The following is a 7,409-nucleotide window of genomic DNA, read 5'->3' on the forward strand; positions in this document are numbered from 1 at the left end:
GCAGCCTCAGTGCCTCCAAGGCCAGTGGCAGGCTCTTGGCTGCTGGCTGTGCTTGTGAGGTCACAGCACCCTCAGTGCCTCATAGGGCAGTGGCAGGCTCCTGGCTGCTGGCTGTGCTTGTGAGGTCACAGCAGCCTCAGTGCCTCCCAGGCGACTGGCAAGCTCATGGCTGCTGGCTGGGCTTGTGATGTCACAGCAGCCTCCGTGCCTGATAAGCCACTGGTAGGCTAATGGTTGCTAGGTGTGCTTGTGAGGTCACAGTAGCCTCAGTACCTCCTAGGGCAGTGTCAATCCCCTGTCTGCTGGCTGTGCTTGTGAGGTCACAGCAGCCTCAGGGCCTCATAGGTTAGGGGCAGGCGCCCCCTTCTGTTTGTGCTTGTCAGGTCACAGCAGCCTGAATGCCTCCTAGGCCAGTGACAGACCCACAGCTGCTGGCTGTGCTTGTGACGTCACAGCAGTCCTATTGCCTGATAGGTCAGTGGCAGGCCAATGGCTGCTGGCTGTCCTGTTGACGTCACAGCAGTCTGAGTGACTGATAGGCCAGTGGCAGGCCTCTGGGTGCTGGCTGTTTTTGTGACGTCACAGCAGCCTCAGTGCCTCATAGGCCAGTGGTATGCCCTGGCTGCTGGCTGCTGGCTGTGCTTGTGAGGTCATAGCAGGTCTGTTGCCTGATAGGCCACTGGCACGCCTCTGTCTGCTAGCTGCATTTTGAGGTCACCTTTGTCATAGTGCCTCACTGGGCAGTGAGAGCTCCATGCCTGCTGGCTGCGTTATGAGGTCACGTTTGTCTTGGGGCCTCATAGGGCAGTTGGATGCCCATGCCTGCTGGCTGTGCTTGTGAGGTCACAGCAGCCTCAGTGCTTCACAGGCCAGTGGCAGGCACGTGGCTGCTGGCTGTGCTTTTCAGGTTACAGAAGCTTCAGTGCCAGGTATGCCAGTTCGAGGCCAATGACTGCTGGGTGGGCTTGTGAGGTCAGAGAAGCCTCAGTGCCCTATAGGGCAGTGGCAGGCCCATAGCTGCTCACTGGGCTTCTGAGGTCACAGCAGCCTCCATGCCCTTTAGGGCAGTGGCAGGCCCCTGACTATTTACTGTGCTTCTGAGTTGACAGCAGCGTCAGCGCCTCATCAGGCAGTTGGAGGCCAATGGCTGCTGGCTGTGCTTGTGAGGTCACAGCAGCCTCAGTGCCTGACAGGCCCATGGGAGGCCAATGTCTGCTTGGTGTGCTTTTGAGGTCACAGCAGCCTCCGTGCCTCATAGGCCAGTGGCAGGCCCGAAGCTGCTGGCTGTGCTTGTAACGTCACAGCAGTCCTATTTCCTGATAGGCTTGTGGCAGGCCTCTGTCTGCTGGCTGCCTTTTGAGGTCACATTTGTCTCTGTACCTTATAGGGCAGTGGGAGGCCTCTGGCTCCTCGCTGTGCTTGTGAGGTCCCATCAGCCTCCTTTTCCTGTAGGCCAGAGGGAGGCCAATGGCTGCTTGGTGTGCTGGTGAGGTCAGAGCAAACTCAGTGCCTGTTTGGACAGTGGCAGGCCAATGGCTGCTGGCTGTGCTTGTGAGGTCACAGCAGCCTCAGTGCCTCATAGCACAGTGGCAGGCCCATAGCTGCTGGCTGTGCTTGTGAAGTCACAGCAGCCTCAGTGCCCTATAGGGCAGTGGCAGGCCCTTGGCTGCTGCCTGGGCTCGTGAGGTCACAGCAGCCTCCGTTCCCTTTAGGCCAGTGGCAGGCCCCTGGCTACTGGCTGTGCTTGTCAGGTCACAGCAGTCCTATTGCCTGATAGGCAAGTGGCAGACCCACAGCTGCTGGCTGTGCTTGTGAGGTCACAGCAGCCTCAGTGTCTTATAGGGCAATGGCAGGCCCCTGTCTGCTGTCTGTGCTCGTGAGGTCACAGCAGCCTCAGTGTCTTATAGGGCAGTGGCAGGCCCCTGTCTGCTGTTTGTGCTTGTGAGGTCACAGCAGCCTCCATGCCTCCTAGGCCAGTGACAGACCCACAGCTCAGTGCTCCTGAGGCCAGTTGTAGGCTCCTAGCTGCTGGCTGTGCTGGTGAGGTCACAGCAGCCTCAGTGCCTCCTAGGCCAGTGTCAGGCTCATGGCTGCTTTCTGTGCTTGTGAGGTCACAGCAGCCTCCGTGCCTCAAAGGCCAGTGGCAGGCTCATGGCTGCTTTCTGTGCTTGTCAGGTCACAGCAGCCTCAGTGCTTCTCAGGGCAGTGGCAGGCTCATGGCTGCTGGCTGTGCTTGTCAGGTGACAGCAGCCTGAGTGCCTCCTAGGCCAGTGGCATGCTCCTGGCTGCTCCTGTGCTTGTGAGGTCACAGCAGCCTCCATGCCTCCTTGGCCACTGGCTAGCTCATGGCCTGCTGGCGGTGCTTGTGAGGTCACAGCAACCTCAGTGCCTCCTAAGCCAGTGGCAGGCCCCTGACTGCTGGCTGTGCTGGTGAGGTCACAGCAGCCTCAGTGCCTCCTAGGCCAGTGGCAGGCTCCTGGCTGCTGGCTGTGCTTGTGAGGTCACAGCAGCCTCAGTGCCTCCAAGGCCAGTGGCAGGCTCTTGGCTGCTGGCTGTGCTTGTGAGGTCACAGCACCCTCAGTGCCTCATAGGGCAGTGGCAGGCTCATGGCTGCTGGCTGTGCTTGTGAGGTCACAGCAGCCTCAGTGCCTCCCAGGCGACTGGCAAGCTCATGGCTGCTGGCTGGGCTTGTGATGTCACAGCAGCCTCCGTGCCTGATAAGCCACTGGTAGGCTAATGGTTGCTAGGTGTGCTTGTGAGGTCACAGTAGCCTCAGTACCTCCTAGGGCAGTGTCAATCCCCTGTCTGCTGGCTGTGCTTGTGAGGTCACAGCAGCCTCTGTGCCTCCTAGGCCAGTGGCAGGCTCATGGCTGCTGGCTGTTTTTGTGAGGTCACAGCAGCCTCAGGGCCTCATAGGTTAGGGGCAGGCGCCCCCTTCTGTTTGTGCTTGTCAGGTCACAGCAGCCTGAATGCCTCCTAGGCCAGTGACAGACCCACAGCTGCTGGCTGTGCTTGTGACGTCACAGCAGTCCTATTGCCTGATAGGTCAGTGGCAGGCCAATGGCTGCTGGCTGTCCTGTTGACGTCACAGCAGTCTGAGTGACTGATCGGCCAGTGGCAGGCCTCTGGGTGCTGGCTGTTTTTGTGACGTCACAGCAGCCTCAGTGCCTCATAGGCCAGTGGTATGCCCTGGCTGCTGGCTGCTGGCTGTGCTTGTGAGGTCATAGCAGGTCTGTTGCCTGATAGGCCACTGGCACGCCTCTGTCTGCTAGCTGCATTTTGAGGTCACCTTTGTCATAGTGCCTCACTGGGCAGTGAGAGCTCCATGCCTGCTGGCTGCGTTATGAGGTCACGTTTGTCTTGGGGCCTCATAGGGCAGTTGGATGCCCATGCCTGCTGGCTGTGCTTGTGAGGTCACAGCAGCCTCAGTGCTTCACAGGCCAGTGGCAGGCACGTGGCTGCTGGCTGTGCTTTTCAGGTTACAGAAGCTTCAGTGCCAGGTATGCCAGTTCGAGGCCAATGACTGCTGGGTGGGCTTGTGAGGTCAGAGAAGCCTCAGTGCCCTATAGGGCAGTGGCAGGCCCATAGCTGCTCACTGGGCTTCTGAGGTCACAGCAGCCTCCATGCCCTTTAGGGCAGTGGCAGGCCCCTGACTATTTACTGTGCTTCTGAGTTGACAGCAGCGTCAGCGCCTCATCAGGCAGTTGGAGGCCAATGGCTACTGGCTGTGCTTGTCAGGTCACAGCAGTCCTATTTCCTGATAGGCCTGTGGCAGGCCTCTGTCTGCTGGCTGCCTTTTGAGGTCATATTTGTCTCTGTATCTTATAGGGCAGTGGCAGGATCCTGGCTGCTGGCTGTGCTTGTGAGGTCACAGCAGCCTCAGTGCCTCCGAGGCCAGTGGCAGGCTCATGGTTGCTGGCTGTGCTGGTGAGGTCACAGCAGCCTCAGTGCCTCCGAGGCCAGTGGCAGGCTCCTGGCTGCTGGCTGTGTTTGTGAGGTCACAGCAGCCTCCATGTCTCATAGGGCAGTGTCAGGCTCATGGTTGCTGGCTGTGCTTGTGAGGTCACAGCAGCCTCCGTGCCTCAAAGGCCAGTGGCAGGCTCATGGCTGCTTTCTGTGCTTGTCAGGTCACAGCAGCCTCAGTGCTTCTCAGCGCAGTGGCAGGCTCCTGGCTGCTGGCTGTGCTTGTCAGGTGACAGCAGCCTGAGTGCCTCCTAGGCCAGTGGCATGCTCCTGGCTGCTCCTGTGCTTGTGAGGTCACAGCAGCCTCATTGCCTCCTTGGCCACTGGCTAGCTCATGGCTGCTGGCGGTGCTTGTGAGGTCACAGCAACCTCAGTGCCTCCTAAGCCAGTGGCAGGCCCCTGACTGCTGGCTGTGCTGGTGAGGTCACAGCAGCCTCAGTGCCTCCTAAGCCAGTGGCAGGCTCATGGCTGCTGGCTGTGTTTGTGAGGTCACAGCAGCCTCAGTGCCTCCTAGGCCAGTGGCAGGCTCTTGGCTGCTGGCTGTGCTTGTGAGGTCACAGCACCCTCAGTGCCTCTAAGGCCAGTGTCAGGCTCCTGGCTGCTGGCTGTGCTTGTGAGGTCACAGCAGCCTCAGGGCCTCATAGGTTAGGGGCAAGCGCCCCCTTCTGTTTGTGCTTGTCAGGTCACAGCAGCCTCCGTGCCTCGTAGGCCAGTGGCAGGCTCCTGGCTCCTGGTTGTGCTTTTGAGGTCACAGCAGCCTCAGTGCCTCCTATGGCAGTGGCAGGCTCCTGGCTGCTGGCTGTGCTGGTGAGGTCACAGCAGCGTGAGTGCCTCATAAGTTAGTCTACAGCGCCTCCTGCTGGCTGTGCTTGTGAGGTCACAGCAGCCTCAGTGCCTCCTAGGCCAGTGGCAGGCTCATAGCTGCTGGCTGAGCTTGGGAGGTCACAGCAGTCTGAGTGCCTCCTAGGCCAGTTGCAGGCTCCTGGCTGCTGGCTGTGCTTGTGAGGTCACAGCAGCCTCAGTGCCTCCTAGGCCAGTGGCAGGCTCATGGCTGCTGGCTGTGCTTGTGAGGTCACAGCAGCCTCAGTACCTCCTAGGCCAGTCGCAGGCTCCTGGCTGCTGGCTGTGCTTGTGAGGTCACAGCAGCCTCAGTGCCTCCTATGGCAGTGGCAGGCTCCTGGCTGCTGGCTGTGCTTGTGAGGTCACAGCAGCCTGAGTGCCTCATAAGTTAGTCTACAGCGCCTCCTGCTGGCTGTGCTTGTGAGGTCACAGCAGCCTCAGTGCCTCCTAGGCCAGTGGCAGGCTCATGGCTGCTGGCTGAGCTTGGGAGGTCACAGCAGTCTGAGTGCCTCCTAGGCCAGTAGCAGGCTCCTGGCTGCTGGCTGTGCTTGTGAGGTCACAGCAGCCTCAGTGCCTCCTAGGCCAGTGGCAGGCTCCTGGCTGCTGGCTGTGCTTGGGAGGTCACAGCAGCCTCAGTACCTCCTAGGCCAGTCGCAGGCTCCTGGCTGCTGGCTGTGCTTGTGAGGTCACAGCAGCCTCAGTGCCTCCGAGGCCAGTGGCAGGCTCCTGGCTGCTGGCTGTGCTGGTGAGGTCACAGCAGCCTCAGTGCCTCATAAGTTAGTCTACAGCGCCTCCTGCTGGCTGTGCTTGTGAGGTCACAGCAGCCTCAGTGCCTCCGAGGCCAGTGTCAGGCTCATGGCTGCTGGCCGAGCTTGGGAGGTCACAGCAGTCTGAGTGCCTCCTAGGCCAGTAGCAGGCTTCTGGCTGCTGGCTGTGCTTGTGAGGTCACAGCAGCCTCAGTGCCTCCTAGGCCAGTAGCAGGCTCCTGGCTGCTGGCTGTGCTTGGGAGGTCACAGCAGCCTGAGTGCCTCCTAGGCCAGTGGCAGGCTCATGGATGTTGGATGTGCTTGTGAGGTCACAGCAGCCTCAGTGCCTCCTAGGCCAGTTGCAGGCTCCTGGCTACTGGCTGTGCTTGTGAGGTCACAGCAGCCTCATTGCCTCCGAGGCCAGCGGCAGGCTCATGGCTGCTGGCTGTGCTTGTGAGGTCACAGCAGCCTCAGTGCCTCCTAGGCCAGTGGCAGGCTCCTGGCTGCTGGCTGTGCTTGTGAGGTCACAGCAGCCTGAGTGCCTCCTAGGCCAGTGGCAGGCTCCTGGCTGCTGGCTGTGACTGTGAGGTCACAGCAGCCTCACTGCCTCCTCTGCCAGTGTCAGGCTCCTGGCTGCTGGCTGCGCTTGTGAGGTCACAGCAGCCTCAGTGCCTCCTAGGCCAGTGGCAGGCCCATAGCTGCTGGCTGTGCTTGTCAGGTCACAGCAGTCCTATTCCTGATAGGCCACTTCAAGGCCAATGACTGCTGTGAGGTCAGAGAAGCCTCAGGGCCCTATAGGCCAGTGGCAGGCCGATAGCTGCTGGCTGTGCTTGTGAGGTCACAGCAGCCTCAGTGCCCTATAGGGCAGTTTCAGGCCCATACATGCTGGCTGTGCTTGTGAGGTCACAGCAGCCTCAGTGCTTCACAGGCCAATGGCAGGCCCCTGGCTGCTGGCTGTGCTTGTTAGGGCACAGCAGCCTCCGTGCCCTTTATGGCAGTGGCAGGCCCGTGACAGTGTGCTGTGCTTGTGAATAATTTGTAGTACAGAGGATCTGACAATGAAGGATAATCCTCTTTTTGCGAATCTGAAGGGCTATAAAGCCCTGCTCTCTCTTGGCATGGCTCGGGCAACAGTTTGTGGTGTTTTAGGGGCGGCACTAATTGCTGCCCGGTGGGGGAGGCAAGGTGATAAAAAGACCATTGAGTCCTTGGGAGAACACATAAGAAACTCCCAGAGTCGAGCCAAAGAGACAATCGAGTTCTTGCAAGACTCCCGGAGTCGAGCCAAAGAGACAGTTGAGTCTTTGCAAGAACAGGTAAGAAACTTGCAAAGTCAACTCACTGCGGAGCGCAACCATACTCAGCGGCTTCACATAATCTTATCGGACTCACTAGACCGAGAGAGAATCCTGCGGTCTGAATTGGAAGAAAACAGGCGGGGGGTTGATGATAGTGAACCGGGATTCTCGAATGTGGCCGAACTAGACGGAAAACAGGCATCTGATCTAAAATCCATATATCCAATTAAAGAATTAGAAGACAGCAGGAACTCCTTTTATCCTGGAGATGGGAATGTAGTAATGAGACCCTTGATTAAAACGGAAACCACTGATAATAGTCAGGGGGGTATTCAATGACGTACCACGCGTATGATCCCCTATTCCCCTCAGGACTTGGCTAAAATACAGGAAAAATACTCCCGGGGCTCCCGGGAAACTGAAACTGAGTATGTGTGGAGAGTCTCCCTCACCGGGGGGGGATCGCATTCTGCTGAGCGAAGATGAAGCTAGAGGATATTGGGGACCCAGAGTCTTTCTAACCACAAATGATAACAGGGAACCATGGTCCTTGACCCAGAGG

This window comes from Dromaius novaehollandiae, chromosome 22 (genome assembly GCF_036370855.1).
Source record: "Dromaius novaehollandiae isolate bDroNov1 chromosome 22, bDroNov1.hap1, whole genome shotgun sequence".
NCBI classification, from domain to species: Eukaryota; Metazoa; Chordata; class Aves; order Casuariiformes; family Dromaiidae; genus Dromaius; species Dromaius novaehollandiae.